Source organism: Sus scrofa, chromosome 18 (genome assembly GCF_054392235.1).
Source record: "Sus scrofa isolate SSC_HxYL_T2T_F1_AM1 chromosome 18, Sscrofa_HxYL_maternal_Yorkshire_Landrace_v2.0, whole genome shotgun sequence".
In the NCBI taxonomy this organism is placed as follows: Eukaryota; Metazoa; Chordata; class Mammalia; order Artiodactyla; family Suidae; genus Sus; species Sus scrofa.
Genome location: NC_139400.1, coordinates 46,650,268 through 46,669,371, shown reverse-complemented (window position 1 = coordinate 46,669,371; position 19,104 = coordinate 46,650,268). Strand labels below are relative to the sequence as shown.

The following is a 19,104-nucleotide window of genomic DNA, read 5'->3' as shown; positions in this document are numbered from 1 at the left end:
AATTTGGATCCAGTGTTTATAGAGTACTTCACTAAATTTCTAGCATACCATTAATAAGGACCATTCATTATCTTTATGGTCACTATCTTTGTGCCAATCACTGATTTTGTCCATATTTATTTATACACACACACACACACACACATATATTTTTAGGACTACACCTGCAGCATATGGAAGTCCCAGGCTAGGGATCAAATCAGAGATACTTCTGGCCTACACCACAGCCATAGCAATGTGAGATCCAAGCCATATCTGTGACCTACACCAAAGCTCACAGCAACGCTGGATCCCCAACCCAATAAGTGAGGCCAAGAATCGAACCTGAATTCTCATGGATACTAGTCGAACTCATTTCTACTGCACCACAATGGGAACTCCCATTTTTATATTTTAAAAACTAAATTCCTTACCATTAACTGATAGAGGTGACATTTAAACCAACATAATTTAGTAATACTCTAGTGGATGTTATGAATAAAGTGAAAACACAGAGAAAGGTAAAGTGGGGACCTACAGCCAACAGAAGGCATTGCAGGCAAAACGGAGTAATATTGTTAAAAGCATACACAAAGCACATACAGTGAAATACAGAGTCCCTGAGCTTCACAGGCACAAGGCGATTCCTTTAGTGACAAACTCTCAATAAGTTCTGGGAACAGTGGAAATAAAATATGTCTTTATAAAGGAGGTCAATCTAGTGGTAAAGGCGAAAAAAGAAACTTAAGGATGATAAATGTGATAAATTCCATGACAGTTAACTTGCACAAGGTGCTGTGAGAGGGTAGATTTGACTCTGGAAACCTAAGCATAAGCCATATCATGAAAGGTGAAAAGCCTGTAGCCCATGATAAAAATTTTGGACTTTATCCTGAATTATGAGAAGCCCCAAAGGTTTTCAGGAAGGCAAGTGATGCAATCAGATTTGTACCTTAGAAAGACAATGACAGCAGCATAAAGAGCAAGAGAAACTGAAGCAAAAATGCTTTTGCCAATAATTGAGTTTTCTATAACATACACTGCAAACTATGACCAGATTCTAATTAAAAGAAAGTGCTTCAATAAATTATATTCTACATATGCAGAAGCCAGGAAATAAATAGATCTGAGACACAGAATCTGCCTTCAATGAAAACACAGTATGACAAAGAAAAATGTCACCTACGGCCTTTCCCACCTAAGAGTTGAGATAGTCTGCATGTACACAATGGTAAGGGTAAAGTGAGAGGGTAATGGCTACTAGGACAATGGCTACTAGGAGAAGGTATTTGTATACAGCTTAGTACTGCAGACTCTTTTACCACCTACAAGGAAGCAGCCAGATATTCAAGCTGTTCTGGAGAAACGACCCTGTTAAAATAAGAAGCTAAGAGTGCAGTCATGTAAGTTTTCAAAGGCAAAAATCAATAGAAGTGTTGTTTCAATAGGTCATCAAGGTCACATCTTCTTCCAAGGACATACAATTTGATTGGGATGTTTCCATCTCTGACTATAAGACAATCTTCCTTACTATTAGGCAGATAACATGATATTATATATAGAAAACTCCCAAGGCCTCTACACAAAAACTACTGGAACTGATCAACGAATTCAGCAAGCTAGCAGGATACAAGATCAACATGCAGAAATCAGTTGCATTTCTGTACACTAAAAATGAAATGTTAGAAAAGGAACATAAAAAAATGGCAGAGTAGAAGGACTGGAGCTCACATTTTGTCATAAAAGTAACCAAATTACAACCAACTGCTGAACAACCTTCAAGAAAATAGACTTCAAACTACCAAAAAAACCCCACAAAACTCTACTCCAGAAGACAAAGAGGAGGCCCCATCAATAACAGGAGGGTCAATTACATGATATAAGCAACCCCATACCTGCCAGGTGGGCAGCCCACAGACTGGAAAGTAACTATATCACAGTATCATCTACAAGAGTGAGAGTTCTGAGCCCCACATCAGGTCCCCATGCCTGGGGATCTGACATTGGGAGAAGGAGCCCCCAGAGCATTTGGCATTGAAGGCCAGTGGGACTTGTGCGCAGGAGCTCCACAGGACTGGGAGAAACAAAGACCTGATTCTTGAAAGGTACACACAGTCTTTCATGTATACTAGGTCCCAGGGCAAAGCAGAGACTCCACAGGAATCTGGGTCAGACCTGACTGCAGTTCTTGGAGGATCTCCTGAGCAAACAGGAGGGACTGTGGCTGGTTGTGGGGGCAGGACATTGGAGGCAATGGTCTTGGGAATAAGCATCAGCATGTACTCCTCTAGAAGTAGGCATTTTGGAAAAATCTGGCCCCACCCACCAGGGCTGAGAAGCCCCAGGCCAAACAATGATCTGGGTGGGAACAAAGCCCCACCCATCAGTCAACAGGCTGCCTAAACATCCTCCACTAATTTCACCCAGAGACAAAGCCCCACTCACCAGAGGGATAAGAATCAGCTCCACCTACCAGTGGGCAGGAACCAGTCCCTACCATCAGGAAGCCTACAACAAGCTCCCTTACCAACTTTAGCTAAAAGGGGGGGCAGACCTCAGAAGCAAGAGAGGCTACTACAACTCCACTGAAAAAAGGAGATCAGACCAAAAAACTATACAAAATGAAAAGGCAGAAAATTATGACTCAGATGAGGAAGCAGGAAAAAAAACCCCAGAAAAACAACTAAGTGATCTGGAGATTAGCAACCTCCATGAAAAAGACTTTAGACTGATGTGAGTGAAGATGACTAAAGATCTTGCAAATAAGCTGGAGGCAAAGGTTGATAAAATTATTAGAAACACTGAGCAAAGAAATACAAGATTTAAGGATTAAGCAAGAAGAGATGCAAAATACAGTAACGGAAATAAAAAGGTCATTAGAAGCAATCAACAGCAGAATATAGGAGGCAGAAGAATGAATAAGCAAGGTGGAGGACAGACTAATGGAAATACTTATGTGGAACAGAAAAAGAAAAAAGATTGAAAAGAAATGAAGACAGACTAAGAGAAATCTGGGAAGATGTTAAACACACCAACATCTGTATTATAGGGGTGCCAAAAGGAGAAGAAAGGGGCCAGAAAAAAATATCTGAAGAGATAACAGCCGAAAACTTCCCTAACATGGGGAAGGAATCACTCACTCCAATCCAGGAAGCATGAGTACCATATAAAACAAACCCAAGGCTGAGTTCCTGTCATGGCATAGCAGAAATGAATCAGACTAGGAATCGTGAGGTTGCAGGTTCGATTCCTGGCCTTGCTCAATGGGTTAAGGATCCAGCGTTGCCATGAGCTGTGGTGTTCATCATGTATGTCACAGATGCAACTCAGATACTGAGTTGCCATGGCTCTGGTGTAGGCTGGCAGCTGTAGCTCCAATTCGACCCCTAGCCTACGAACCTCCATATGCTGCAGGTATGGCCCTAAAAAGCAAAAATAAAACAAAATAAACTCAAGGAGGAACATGTGGAGACACATATTAATCAAACTGACCCAAATCAATGACAAAGAGAAAATACTGAAAGCATCTAGGGAAAAGAAACAATCAACATACAAGGGAAACACAATAAGGACATCAGCAGATTGTTCAGCAGAACCTTGCAGTCCAGAAGGGAGTGGCGTGATATGCTTAAAATGATGAAAGGAAAAAAGCTCGAAACAAGATTACCCAGCAAGGCTCTCATTCAGATTTGAAGGAGAAATCAAAAGCTTTACAGACAAGCAAAAGCTAAGAAAATTCAGCACCACTCAACCAGCTTTACAACAAATACTAAAGAAATTTATCTAGGTGAGAAAGAAAAGGACGCAACTAGAAACAAAAATAATACAAATGACAAGGCTGACCAGTAAAGGCATACTTATAGTAAAGGTAGGAGATCATCCACACACAAACATGCTACCGAAACCAGAAATCATGAGAAGAGAAGGGTACAAAGGCAGAATACTGGCGATGCATTTGCAATTAAGAGACCAACAACTTAAAACATTCTTGTGTGTGTGTGTGTGTGTGTGTGTGTGTGTATACACACACATACATACACACTCATATCAAAACTTCAGGATAACTGCAAACCAAAAATCTACACTAGATAAACACACAAATAAGAAGAAGCAAACCAAATACAATATTAAAGATAGTAATCAAACCACAAGAGAAGAGGGAAGAAAAAAGACCAACAAAAACAAATTCAAAACCATTTGGGGAGTTCCCGTCGTGGCGCAGTGGTTAACGAATCCGACTAGGAACCATGAGGTGGCGGGTTCGGTCCCTGCCTTTGCTCAGTGGGTTAACGATCCGGCATTGCCGTGAGCTGTGGTGTAGGCTGCAGACGCGGCTCGGATCCAGCGTTGCTGTGGCTCTGGTGTAGGCTGGTGGCTACAGCTCCGATTAGACCCCTAGCCTGGGAACCTCCATATGCCACGGGAGCGGCCCAAGAAAATGGCAAAAAGACAAAAAAAAAAAAAAAAAAAACCATTTGGCAGTAAGAATATACATATCAATAATTACCTTAAATGTAAAAGGGCTAAATGCCCCAACCAAAAGACACAGACTGCCTGAAAGGATACAAAAACAAGATCCCTATATATGCTGTCTTAAAGAGATGCAATTCAAACTGAAAGGGACACATACAAATTGAAAGTGTGAAGATGTAAGAAAATATTCCACGCAAATGGAAATCAAAAGAAAGCTTGAGTAGCAATTCTCATATTAGAAAAAGAGACCTTAAAATGAAGAGTATTATAAGAAACAAAGAAGGACATTACATAATGATCAAAAGATCAACTGAAGAAGACATTAACAATTGTAAATATATATGCACCCAACTTGGGATCACCTCAGTATTTAAGACAACGGCTAACAACCTTAAAAGGATAAATTGACAATAACACAATAATAGCTGGGGAACTTAATACCCCATTTACAGCAATAGACAGATCATCCAGACAGAAAATCAACAAGGATACAGAGGCCTTAAATGACACATTAGGCCAGATGGATTTACTACATATTTATAGGACATTCCATCCAGAAGCAGCAGACTACACATTCTTCTCAAGTGTACATGGAACATTCTCTAGGACTGATTACATTCTGGGCCACAAATAAAACCTCAGTAAATTTAAGAAAACTGCAATCATATCAAGTATCTTTTCAGACTACAACGCTCTATGACTGGAAATGAACAAGGAAAAAATTGTTGGAGTTCCCACCGTGGCTCAGTGGTTAATGAATCCGACTAGGAACCATGAGGTTGCAGGTTCGATCCCTGCCCTTGCTCAGCGGGTTAAGGATCTGGCATTGCTGTGAGCTGTGGTGTAGGTTGCAGACATGGCTCGGGTCCCGAGTTGCTGTGGCTCTGGCATAGGCCGGTGGCTACAGCTCTGATTGGACCCCTAGCCTGGGAACCTCCATATGCAACAGGAGGGGCCCTAGAAATGGCAAAAAGCCAAAAAGCCAAAAAAAAAAAAAAAAAAAAAACCCAAGGAAAAAACTGCAAAAAAAAAAAAAAACCCAAAAAAAACAACACATGGAGACTAAACAACATGCTAGTAAACAACCAATGATCCCTTAGGAAATCAAAGAGGGAATTAAAAAATACCTATAAGAAAATGACAACAAGGACGCAACAATCCAAAACCTATGGGATGCAGAAAAGCAATTCTACGAGCAAACTGTGTAACAATACAAGCTTACATCAGGAAATAAGAAAAAGCTCAAGTAAACAACCTAACTTTACACCTAAAGCAACTAGAAGAGAAGAACAGACAAGACCTAAAGTTAGAAGAAGGAAAGAAATCAAAAAGATCAGAGCAGAGATAAATGAAATAGAAATGAAAAAAAAAAAATAGAAAAGACCAATGAAACTAAAAGCTGTTTCTTTGAAAGATCAACAAAAATCGATAAACTCTTAGATAGAATCACCAAGAAAAAAAGAGAGGACTCAAATCAATAAAATTAGAAATGAAAAAGGAGATGGAGTTGCCATTGTGGTGCAGCAGAAATGAATCTGACTGGGAACCATGAGGTTCCGAGTTCAATTCCTGGCCTTGCTCAGTGGGTTAAGGATCAGGCATTGCCATGAGCTGTGCCATAGGTTGGAGAAATGGCTTGGATCTGGTGTGGCTGTGGCTATGCTGCAGACCGGCAGCTGTAGCTCCGATTAGACCCCTAGTCAGGGAACCTCCATATACTACAGGTGCGGCCCTAAAAAAAAAAAAAAAAAAATGAAAAAGAAGTTACAATGTACATCATAGAAATACAAAGGATCATAACTACTACATGCAACTATATGCCAATAAAATTTAAAACCTTGAAGAAACAGACAAATTCTTAGAAAAGTACAATCTTCCAAGACTAAACCAAGATGAAACAGAAAAGATGAACAGACTGATCACAATAACTACAATTGAAACTGTGATTAAAAACTTCCAACAAACAAAAGTCCTGGACCACATGGCTTCAGAGGCAAATTCTACCCAACATTTAGCGAAAAGGTAATGCCTATCCTTCTGAAACAATTCCAAAAAACTGCAGAGGAAGGAACACTCATTCTACCAGGCCACCACCACCCTGATACCAAATCCAGCCAAAGATAGCACAAAAAAAGGAAATTACAGGCCAACATCACTGATGAACATAGATGCAAATATCCTCAACAAAATCTAGCAAACTAAATCCAACAATACATTAAAAGGATTGTACACCATGGTCAAGTGGGATTTATCCCAGGGATGCAAGGATTTTTAAATATCCACAAATCAATCCGTGTGATACACCACATTAACAAACTGAAGAATAAAAACCACATAAGCCTCTCAACAGATGCAGAAAAAGCCTCTGACAAGATCCAACACACATTTCTAAATCTAAAAAAGAAAAAGAAAAAAAAAGCCTCCACAAAGTGGGCACAGAGGGAACCTACCTCAAAATAATAAAGGCCACATATGACAAACCCAGAGCTAACATCATTCTCAATGGTGAAAAGCTGAAAGAATTCCCACAAAGATCAGGAACAAGACAAGGATGTCCACACTTGCCACTACTGTTCAACACAGTTTTGGAAGTCCTAGCCACAGCAATCAGAGAAGAGAAAGAAATAAAAGGGATCCAAATTGGAAAGGAAGAAGTAAAACTATCACTGTTTGCACACAGCATGATACTATATACCTAGACAATCATAAAGACGCCACCAGAAAACTGTCAGAGCTCATCAAGGAATTTGGTAAAGTTACAAGAGATAAAAATAATACACAGAAATTGACTGCATTTCCATATGATAACAATGAAAGATCAAAAAGAGAAATTAGGAAAACAATCTGATTTACCATCACATCAAAAAGAATAAAATGCCTTGGAATAAACCTATCCAAAGAGACAAAAGAACTGTACTCTGAAAAACTACAAGACACTGATGAAAGAAATCAAAGACGGCACAAACAGATGGAAAGATATACCATGCTCTTGGATCAGAAGAATCAATATTGCCAAAATGACTATATTACCCAGGCAATCTGAAGATTAAAATAACCAAGGACATTTTTCACAGAACTAGAACAAAATACTTTAAAGTTTGTTTGGAAGCACAAAAGACCCAAAATAGCCAAAGCCATCCTGAAAAAGAAAAATGGAGCGGGAGGACTCAGGCTCCCTGTCTGAAGACTATACTACAAAGCTACAGTCATCAAAACCATATGACACATGCACAAAAACAGAACTTTAGATCAGTGAAACAGGATAGAAAGTCCAGAATTAAACCCGCACACCTATAATCAACTAATCTGTGACAAAGGAGGCAAGAATATACAATGGAGAATAAACAGTCCCTTCAATAAGTGGTGCTGGGGAAACTAGACAGCTACATGTAAAAGAATAAAATTAGAACACTTCCTAGAAGAAAAGAAATCATAAAGATCCGAGCATAAATCAATGAAGCAGAAACAAAGAAAACCAGAGAAAGGATCAATAAAACAAAGAGCTGGTTCTTTGGAAAGATCAACAAAACTTATAAACCCTTAGCCAGACTTACCAAGAGAGCACTTCTAACACCATACACAAAAATAATCTCAAAATAGATGAAAGACCTAAATTTAAGATTGGATATTATAAAACTCTTAAGGGGAAGACAAAGGCCGAACACTCTCTGACATAAACCACAGCAGTATCTTCTCAGATCCACATCTTAGAGTAATGACAATAAAAACAAAAGTAAACACATGGGACCTAATGAAACTTAAAAGTTTCTGCACAGCAAAGGAAACCTTAAACGAAATGAAAAGACAACCCACAGAATGGGAGAAAGTATTTGCAAAATAAAGTGACTGACAAGGAATTAATCTCCAAAACACAGAAACACCTCTTGCAGCTTAATACTGCCCCCCAAAAAACACCCCATTAAAAAGTGGGAAGACAATTTTCCAAAGAAGACATACAGATGGCCACAAAAAAAATGACAAGACATTTGACATCACTAATTACCAGAGAAATGCAAATCACAACTACCATGAGGCACCACCTTATACCAGCCAGATTGGCCAGTGTCAAAAAGTCTACCAACAATAAATGCTGGAGAGGGTATGGAGAAAAGGGAACCCTATTACACTGTTGGTGGGAATACAACTACTATGGAAGACAGTATGGAGATTCCTCAAAAAAAACTAAAAATAGAATTACCATTTGATGCAGCAATCCCACTCCTGGGCATCTATCCAGAGAAAACCATGCCTCAAAAAGATACATGTAGTTTAATGTTCATTGCAGCACTATATACAATAGTCAAGACTTGGAAGCAACCTAAATGTCAATCAACAGAGGAGTGGATAATGAAAACGGTACATATACACAATGGAATGTTACTTAACCATAAAAAGGAATGAAATAATGGCATTCGCAGCAACATGGATGGACCTAGAATTTATCATGCTAAGTGAAGTTCGTCAGAGAGTGAGACACCAAAATCATATGCTATTACTTATATGTGGAATCTATAAAAAGGATGCAATAAACTTCTCTGCAGAACAGATACTGACTCACAGACTTTGAGAAACTTCTAAAGGATATTGGCAGGGGGGTGGGGAGGCTGGGCTGGGGGTTTGGGATGGAAATGCTATAAAACTGGGTTGTGATGATGGTTGTACAACTATAAATGTAATAAGATTTACTGAGTTAAAAAAAAAAGTCTTTCAGGAAGAATAAAAATCTAAGACCTTCCAGGAAAAAACAAATTTTCGGCATTCTTGTCCTGGCTCAGTGGTTAATGAACCCAACTAGTATCCATGAGGATGCAGGTTCAATCCCTGACCTTGCTCAGTGGGTTAAGGATCCAGTGTTGCTGTGAGCTGTGGTGTAGGTCGCTTATGTCACTCAGATACTGCGTTGCTGTGGCGTAGGTTGGCAGCTATAGCTCGGACTCAACACCTAGATTGGGAACCTCCATATGCCACAGGATATGCTGCAGGTGCAGCCCTAAAAAGACAAAAAAAAAAAAGAAATTTTACGTCAAGACATCTTACTATCAATGAAGGTATCTGTTTTCTAATTATGTTGTTTCTATCAAAAAAGGAAAATGAACACCTGTCTGGCTTAAGAGCATATGATTTTATTTATCTATTATTCATGTGCTTTAATGCAACAATGAATTTCCTATTCCATTTTTACTATAAACTTTAAAACCAAGACCTTATTTTCTGAGAACCATATTTAAAATTCTTTATGTTAGGCTATCATTGGTCTCAATAAAATAGAGTTTATGTTTAATAGATCTGGTGAATCAGAGGTGGCCAACTAGCAACCCAAGGGATGAATGTGGCCCACAAACAGGTTTTCATCAGTCTGAACCACTTTTGTTTAAATCAGCTATCAACATTTACAAATTAGAAGGCCTCATATAAAATTTATCTACCTTCACTTAAAAATTCTGAGGCTATAATAACACTGGCCCCAAACTGCATCTCAAGTTAAGTAACTGCTGTCTAGCTTCCAGTTTCCCATAGTGCCCACCCAGTTCTCTGCAATCATTTATGATCTCTACTAAGATTCCACAGGCATCTGAGTTTGTGACCCCTGAGATACTATAGCTGTGTAAAGTTTGCTAACCAGGAAGAAGAAAATGAGAATTTATTTCCTAGCATATTTGGTCCACCTAGGTACTTTGAATACCACAACACTACAGACAAAAACTCAATTGCTCTGCTATAGGATGTTAGGCATCACACTGTTTCAATGTATAAAAAGAAGCTGCTGTCAGAGTTCTTTACTTTTCTCTATTCTAAATACCTCAGAGATTTTACAATAACTCTACCAAATTATGTTGGATAGCATGGAATCATTAATTTTCATTCACTTTAAGTAATACAGAAAATTTTAGGACACTCAATGACACAAGCAGAACAGTTTTTTTTTCAGTTAAGTAGATGTAGAATATACTATCAAGTAATATCCTAATTCTTAATTAATATGGTTATGATGGAAATGGCTTTTTAGAGAGACATCAAATACCTTTTTAAAAACAAACCATTTCCACCAGCCAGAATGACCATCATCAAAAAGTCTACAAACATTAAGTACTGGAGAGGGTGTGGAGAAAAGGGAACCCTAGTACACTGTTGGTGGGATGGTAAATTGGTGAAACCACTGTGGAAAGCAGTATGGAGATTCCTCAGAAAACTAAACATAGAACTACCATTTGATCCAGCAGTCCCACTCCTGGGCATCTATCCAGAGAAAACCATGACTCGCAAAGACACATGTATGTACTCCAATGTTCACTGCAGTACTATTTTCAACAGCCAAGACATGGAAACAACCTAACTGTCCATTGACAGAGGAGTGGATCAAGAAGATGTGGTACATATACACAATGGAATATTACTCAGCCATTAAAAGGAATGAAATACCAGCATTTTTAGCAACATGGATGGACCTAGAAATTATCATGCAAAGTGAAGTCAGCCATACAATGACACACCAATATCAAATGCTCTCACTGACATGTGGAATCTGAAAAAAGGACAAACAACTTCTTTGCAGAACAGATGCTGACTCACAGACATTGAAAAACCTATAGTCTCCACAAGAGGCAGTTTGGGGGGTGGGGGGATGTGATTGGGATGTGGGATGGAAATCCTGTGAAATTGGATTGTTATGATCATTATACAACTACAGATGTGATAAATTCATTTGAGTAATAAAATAAATAAATAAAAAATAATGAAAATGAACCATTTCTTGTAGCTTGCTATATCGGCCCCCATGGCAATGATTTTTTTTTTTTTTTTGTCTTTTTGCCTTTTTTTGGGCCACTCCTGCAGCCTATGGAGATTCCCAGGCTAGGGGTCCAATCAGAGCCGTAGCCACCAGCCTATGCCAGAGCCACAGCAACATGGGATCTGAGCCACATCTGCAACCTACACCACAGGTCACTGCAACACCGGATCCATAACCCACTGAGCAAGGCCAGGGATCGAACCCGCAACCTCGTGGTTTCTAGTCGGATTCACTAACCACTGTGCCATGACAGGAACTCCCGGTGATACTTTTAAGGACATATATTGTTATAAGAAATCAGGTTCTCTTTCTGATCTTTCATCACTAGTATATACAAATACAGATCAGAAAGAGAAATATTGTCAAAATGAGTATACTACCAAAGGCAATCTACAGATTCAACAAAATTCCTATCCAATTACCAAGGACATTCTCCACAGAACTAGAAAAACAATTTTTAAATTTGTATGGAAACACAAAAGACCCCAAATAGCCAAAACAATATTGAAAAATAAAGACAGAACTGGAGGAATTAGGCTCCCTGAATTCAGACCATACTATAAAGCTACAGTTATCAAAACAGTATGGTACTAGCACAAAAACAGAAATATAGATCAATGGAACAGGATAGAAAGCCCAGAAATAAACCCAAGCACCTATGGTCAACTAATCTATGACGAAGGAGGCAAGAACATACAGTAGAAGAAAGATAAGTCTCTTCAATATGTGGTGCTGGGAAAACTGGACATAAACATGTAAAATAATGAAATTAGAACACTCTCTAACACCATACACAAAACTAATCTCAAAATGGATTAAAGATGTAAATATAAGGCCAGCACAATAAAACTCCTAGAGGAAAACATAGAACACTCTTTGACATAAACCACAGCAACATCTTGTTTGATACATCTCCTAGAGTAATGACCATAAACACAAAAATAAACCAATGGGACTTAACTAAACTCAAAACCTTTTGCACAGCAAAGGAAACCATTAACAAAAAAAAAGAGAGAACCCACAGAATAGGAGAAAATCTTTGCAAACAATGCAACCAACAAGGGTCTAATTTCCAAAACATACAAACAGCTCATACAGCTCAATAACAACAAAAAAACCCAACTGAAAAGTGGGCAGAATACCTAAAAATACATTTCTCCAAGGAAGACATATGGCTGGCCACTAGGCACATGAAAAAATGTTCAACATCACTGATTATTAGAGAAATTCAAATCAAAACTACAATGAGGTACCACTTCATACCAGTCAGAATGGCCATCATTAATGAGTCAACAAACAACAAATGCTACAGAGGGTATAGAGAAAAGGGAACCCTCCCTCACTGTTGGTGAGAATGTAAGTTGGTTTGTCGCTACGGAAAACAGAATGGAGGGGTTCCTCAGAAAACTAAATATAGGACTACCATATATCCAGCAATCTCACTCTTGGGCATATATCCAGACAAAACTTTCATTCAAAAAGATACCTGTACCCCTATGTTCACTGCAGTGCTATTCACAATACCCAAAACATAGAAACAGCCTAAATGTCCACTGACAGATGAATAGATTAAGAAGACTGGGTACATAAATACATTGGAATACTACTCAGTCATTAAAAAGGACAAAATAACGCCATTTGCAGCAAGACAGAGGTAACCAGAGGCCCTCATACTCAGTGAAGTAAGTCAGAAAAAGACAAATACCATATGATATCACTTATATAACTTGAATCTAAAATATAGCAGAAATGATCCTATCTACAGAACAGATCACGGACATGGAGAACAGACATGGACATGGTCGCTGGGGAAGGGGATGAACAGGAAGCTTGAGGCAAACTACTACATTTAGAATGGATAAGCAGTGGAGTCCTACTGTACGGCACAGAGACCTATGTCCAGTCTCTTGGAGTAGAACATGATGGAAGATAGTATGAGAAAAGGAATGGACTTGGTCACTTCGCTGTACAGCAGAAACTGACACAACACTGTAAATCAACTAAACTATAAAAAAGAAATCAAGTTTATGTTTTATTATTAAGACAATATGCCTGAATTTTGTAAAATTATGGCTCTGTACTCTGTCTCCAAGCTGTTGGAACTCTTGCTTGCTCAGAGGTATACTGTACCTTTCCTAATGACTACTCTCCTTCCCAGAAGGTGCTTTGTCTGTGCTTTTCCCTCAAGGTGCTACTGGACTTTTGGTGACAGGAGCTAATTTTAAAAATCAATAGTGTTAATGTGTAACTTAGTACTAATTTTCAGCTTCTCACATTGGGAGAATAGGTTGCCAGCGAGCTGGTAAGTAATTCACACTTTTCTGTATTAAAGATACTTTGTGAAGTTTAATGTAAAATTCATGTGAATTTAAGATAATAGATTTGCTACCATCCTGATATCCCTGGCTATTTTCTTTACATTTCTGCTATTAGATTATCTTCTTAGTAACCTTAATTTGAAAAGCATTCTCCTGAATTGTCGAGTTGAATATATGCATTTAAATGTTTTTTCCCCACTAGGTTTTGTACCTAGAGAAACAAATTTCATGTATTTAGAAAGTTAATTTTAACAAACCAAAGTATTTGCCAATTACATTGCATCAATAAAGCAGTGATAACTGACGTAAAATAATTCTCAGCTAAGACAGCTTACAGAAACTCAGCTTTTCTGTGATTAACACGTAATGTGGAAGAACAGCTAAACATTTTCACAAAACACACAACACAATCGAATACAAAATGTGACAGGAAATGGAATCTTGATTTGATTAGCCATAGCATTTTGGGGCCTGGAACTTAAGAGAGATGTGTGTGGTCATAGAAAAGGCTTTCAAGGATCATTTAGTCAATTTCCCTCAAAATGTGTAGGAGGAAAGTGAAAGAGACAGGGTGATGTTTACATGAGTATGTAGCCGGGAGACAAAAATAAAAATAGAAACATTCTGTACTATAGCACACAAGGAAACTTTATAGGTCGAGTCCATCTCTCTCTGACAGAGCAAGATTCCTAAAAATTAGTCATAAATCAAAGAATATTCTAAAAGAAGAAAGTTCCTCAATTTCTTAATTACATTTACATGTCTAACAAACTTATTTAAGACAGATCTTACAGCTGGTTTTAAGAGTTACTATTTCTCTCTTGGCTGAGAGGGTTATGTCTATTGAGATATTGTAAAGATTAACAAGCACATCTTTATGGAGTGCTTTGATATGCTAAGATAGATGAAAAAGATACTTTATTGCATGTTTTTGACATTGATTTTTTTTGGAAAATATATCTGCACATTTCTTCTAGTAACTACAAGTCTTTACCATCTGTTCTTCATTCACAATAACATTCCTTAATACTTAATCCCTCATCTTTAACTGCATCTTTTCCCTCAGAGGTTATAGTTTAAGATGGTTGAAACCAAATCAAAGATTCAAAAAGCTTTCTTCTTTACAAATCAGTTCAGTGGTTTATTTTTACTTAGATGGTGGATTTTAAAACATTATTTCCTTCTACAATCTCCATCTCATGCCACTGTTTGTGGCTTTTTCTACTGCTGTGTTCACTACTATGACTAGTGTAGCACTGACACAGCAGGAAAGCTAAGATGACTGCCCTGATGAGAACTACTGAACAGGGAAGGAGCAGGGAATTATCATTCCACTTTAGCTAATCCATAAAAATGTTTCCTTCCATTAATATGGGTAATCAAAAAATGACTATTTGAAAAATAATTATTTTGACAAATACAAAGTCTTAGGAATAGGAAAACAATGGACACATTTCTTCACTGGAGAAGAAAAAAAACTTTTTGTACCTGCATATGGAAGTTTCTAGGCTAGGGGTTGAACTGGAGCTACCAATGCTGGCCTACACCACAGCCACAGCCACGTGGGATCCAAGAAGTATCTGCTACCTACACCACAGCTCATGGAAACACTAGATCCTTAACCCACTGAGCAAGGCTAGGGATCGAACCCACATCCTCATGGATACCCACTAAGCCACAATGGGAACTCCTGAAGAAGAAATGTTTGAGAAATTATTTTTTTTCACTTGAAAACACTTAATTTTACTTTAACCCCCTTGTCAATTCTGGGTTGTGTATACTCCATGTGAAAGAGAAAGAAAACAGGTGAAATGCAATGGTAAGGACAGTGGTCAACAAAGAAAAGCTATGTATCATGGGAGCTATCTATGATGGAAGGATGTTTCTGCTTTGTTCCCTGGCAGAGTAAAAGGAGCATGAAGAGAGAAACCAGCCATCTACAATGTTGTGGATAGCCTCTTCAGGGTGCCGTTGAATTTGCTTCTTTCAAATATTACCAGTTTATAGACCAGGAGCCAAGTTTTAAACTTGCTTACTCTTCCTAAGGCACTAAATAACAATGTACCATGAGTTGAGACTGAAGCTGTAGCTGAAATATGAGGATGGGTGCTGTAACAGGAAGAAGGTAAAAACTCTTGTCTTAAAGCTTCCAAAAAACAGTAATAATCACTATTTCATTATTTATTGCCTTTCTGCCTTTTCTTGGGCTGCTACCGCGGCATATGGAGGTTCCTGGGCTAGGGGTCCAATCGGAGCTGTAGCCACCAGCCTACGCCAGAGCCACAGCAACGCAGGATCCGAGCCACGTCTGCAACCTACACCACAGCTCACAGTAACTCCGGATCGTTAACCCACTGAGCAAGGCCAGGGATCAAACCCGCCACCTCACGGTTTCTAGGTAGATTTATTAACCACTGCACCACGATGGGAACTCCCAATCATCACTATTTCATAAGTGTATCACAAACAGCAAAAATATCTTCCAGAGTTCCCGTTGTGGCTCAGCAGTAATGAACCCAACTAGTATCCATGAGGATGCAGATCTGATCCCTGGCCTCACTGGGTTTGGTATCTGGTGTTGCCCTAAGCTGTGTATGTCACAGATGCAGCTCAGATTCAGTTTTGTGTGGTGTAGGCTGGAAGTTGCAGCTCTGATTTGACCCTAGTCTGGAAAACTTCACGTGCCACAAGTGCAGCCCTAAAAAAGAAAAAAAAAATCTTCCAGTCTCCATAATCAGCTTCTACCAAAGGCATCCTTGCCTGCCAAGTGAGATCTTCTGATCTGGTGCTCTTTGAGTGCAGGGGGTGCATTATGGCTAGAAAAGACTGGTTGAACTATTCTGTGAAACAGTGATATGCTGAACTCCAGGCATGCTGGCTTGTTAGAGCTGAGTGAACTGTTATTAATTTGCAAAACAGTGATCTTACATTGCTTGAAACTGGTCATGGTGGAAGTGTTAATATTTACACCATGGAAAGAGAGCTAGTTTGCCAACAGACCATTGTAATGAAGACAGAGAGCATGAGAAAGACTCTGACCTCAAGAAAATGACTTCACTTCTCTAGACTAGTTTTTTCAACTGGTAACAAATATTACTAGTATTATCCCTCATATGAGGGACTAAAGGTAACAGGCGAAAAGTACTCAGCAGAGTAATGAGCAAATATTATGCACCCTATCAATGCTATTTGTAACTTGTAATACATATATGGTTCATATGATCACATCCTTAAATTTAAAAGCAATTTTAATGGACTAACAAAGGAGCAAGGGTCTTGAAAAAAAACTAAAAAAGGCAGTGTCAACAATTTCATAATAAAGTAAGTATACTTTTTCTTGTTCATTCTTCCCCAGCTACCCTCCACACAGAATTTCTACTAACTTAGCATACATTTAATTTACTTGACCTGCTAAGACAAATATCATACTGGTAAAAAAAAATGTATTATAATGCCAAATAAGAACCCCATGCTTATGGTAAGTATTAATGCCACTGTATGAATGTAGGGCCCAGACTCAATTTGTGAATGGTACCCCCTGGAATTGTGTGACACAATGGCCCTTTACAAAGCTATAAGTCACACCTTGTAACTATCAGGAATGTCAAACTGACAACAAATACAGCCCACGGAGATGTCTTACTTGGACAGAACAGAGTTTTTTTTTCTTTTCCTAAAATCTGAATGTAAATGCCTTTAAGAAATCAACTTAAGCCCACCACTCCCCATTTCTTCTATCTAGTAAAGTCTGGAGGAAATCAGACGTAGCTTCAAAAGAGTCCTCTTACAATGAAGTCACAGGAGGCAATTAACTTCTCTAGCAACTGAATTCTAAGAACATGTAAAGATTTGTCTTCCAAGGAAACAAGGTTTTTCTAGTAGGCTGGTCATATAAGCACCCCTATGCCTAGAACATTCTAAAATTCCAGACTCCAGTTGTGGCTCAGTGGATTAAGAACCCAACTAGTATCCATGAGGATGCGAGTTTGATCCCTGGCCTTATTCAGTGAGTTAAAGGATACAGCACTGAGTTAAAGGATCCAGCACTTCCACAAGCTGTGGTATAGGTCACAGATACGGCTCGGATCTGGCGTGGCTGTGGTATAGGCCGACAGCTACACCTCCAATTCAACGCCTAGCCTGGGAATGTCTATATGCTGCAGGTGCGGCCCTAACAAGAGCAAAAAAATAATAAAATAAAAATCCAGACTCACTAAAGGAAAAGAGAGATTCAACATAAAACATACTGTTTGCACAATTTAGGCATAGCAAGTTAATCATCATTTAGGGAAAGTTTTATTTCAATGTAGGAAAACTATTTACCAGTCAAGTTCCCAGACACCAGGCTCACATTAATTTTGCAAGCAAGCCTTTGCAAGGTTGGCAGTCTCAGGCAATGTTTTAACTTTTTTTGCACGTCTTTAAAACTTTTCCACCCTGACAGCCACAGGGTAGACTCAGCTAACACCCCAAAGCTTTCTTTTTCTCACACAAAAGCTCCCCATTTACCAATCACTAATGATCCCCACTGCTCCACTTTTATTAACAAATAAGAACTTAATTCAAATTTTACCTTATCGAGCCAAACCAAAGTTGACTTATTTCTCCTATGTTATTAGGTATCATTCTACCAATAGGAGCTTCCAGTTAGCAAGCTCCTAGGCAGGATCTACAATGAGAGCTATGATTCCAGCTAGAGGTGGAAAACCAGTCACTTAAACTGCCCATTGGCTTTATCATATCAATATGTAATTTCCATTTGACTTTTGGAAATACTGCCAAGGACTCCCATTACTGCCCCGAAGACCTTCCTCATCTCTCACTTCCAACCTTGTTCAACAATGTGTTGGGTCTAAAGCCATATGGATATGCTATCTAGGTTTCCTAGAGATGGTCAGCGACTGAGAGGTAGGACAGACAGTGACTGCCTGCCAGTTTACTGCTCAAATGTGCCACTAATGATCAACCTCTGAGCTGCTGTTGAGGAAGCACCTAACCCTTGACAGCTTCAGCATTCTCTTATCCCAGATCCCTTTTTCAGCACCCAGGATGTACTGCACTCTTTACTGCAAAAGGTCCACAGCCTCTGAAAATATTCTTGGTTCCTATCCCTTAAAAGCCAGGAAGCTGAGAGCAACCCTGGCTGCCAGCAAGAGGCTAAGCAGGATTCAGCAGGCTCTACCTGGAGTTATAGTCGAGTCCTATAGCCCATGCTAGATGCTAGTGAACCACCTGTCAAGTCCTGTAGCCCATGCTAGATGCTGTGAACCACCTGTAGCCCATGCTAGATGCTAGTGCCTCCTGAGGAATCTACCTTCTGGACCAGGAAAAAACTGAGTCCTGGAACTCCTTGACATTGACAGGGTAACCAATTAGGAATGACCTTAGTTCCATGTGGTATCTGTGCCTAGATCAGCAATATTCTGCCAATCTGTGCACTGAAGAGAACCACAGTCACTCTCCAACAACAACACTCTCCAACACTGCCTGCCTTGGAAAGATCCAGCTCATGAAAACTCAAGAGACTGTCACCTAGGGGTTGGC

The 19,104-nt window shown here is 39.1% G+C and overlaps 2 protein-coding genes across 54 annotated transcripts in view; one reads left to right on the top strand and one right to left on the bottom strand.

Annotated features, from left to right (window-relative positions):
• The window catches only part of MATCAP2 (microtubule associated tyrosine carboxypeptidase 2), a 174,225-nt gene that overhangs the window by 35,949 nt on the left and 119,172 nt on the right, over positions 1–19,104 (bottom strand). The window lies entirely within an intron of this gene.
• ANLN (anillin, actin binding protein) overlaps positions 1–19,104 on the top strand; it is a 170,984-nt gene that overhangs the window by 61,519 nt on the left and 90,361 nt on the right. For 7 of the 16 annotated variants that reach the window (XM_085005788.1, XM_085005780.1, XM_085005784.1 and 4 more), the window contains exon 2: positions 15,465–15,685. The exons of the other annotated variants lie outside the window; for them this stretch is intronic. The gene's annotated coding sequence lies outside the window, so the exon portion shown is untranslated. The remainder of the gene's footprint in view (positions 1–15,464; positions 15,686–19,104) is intronic. 16 annotated transcript variants of the gene reach the window in all.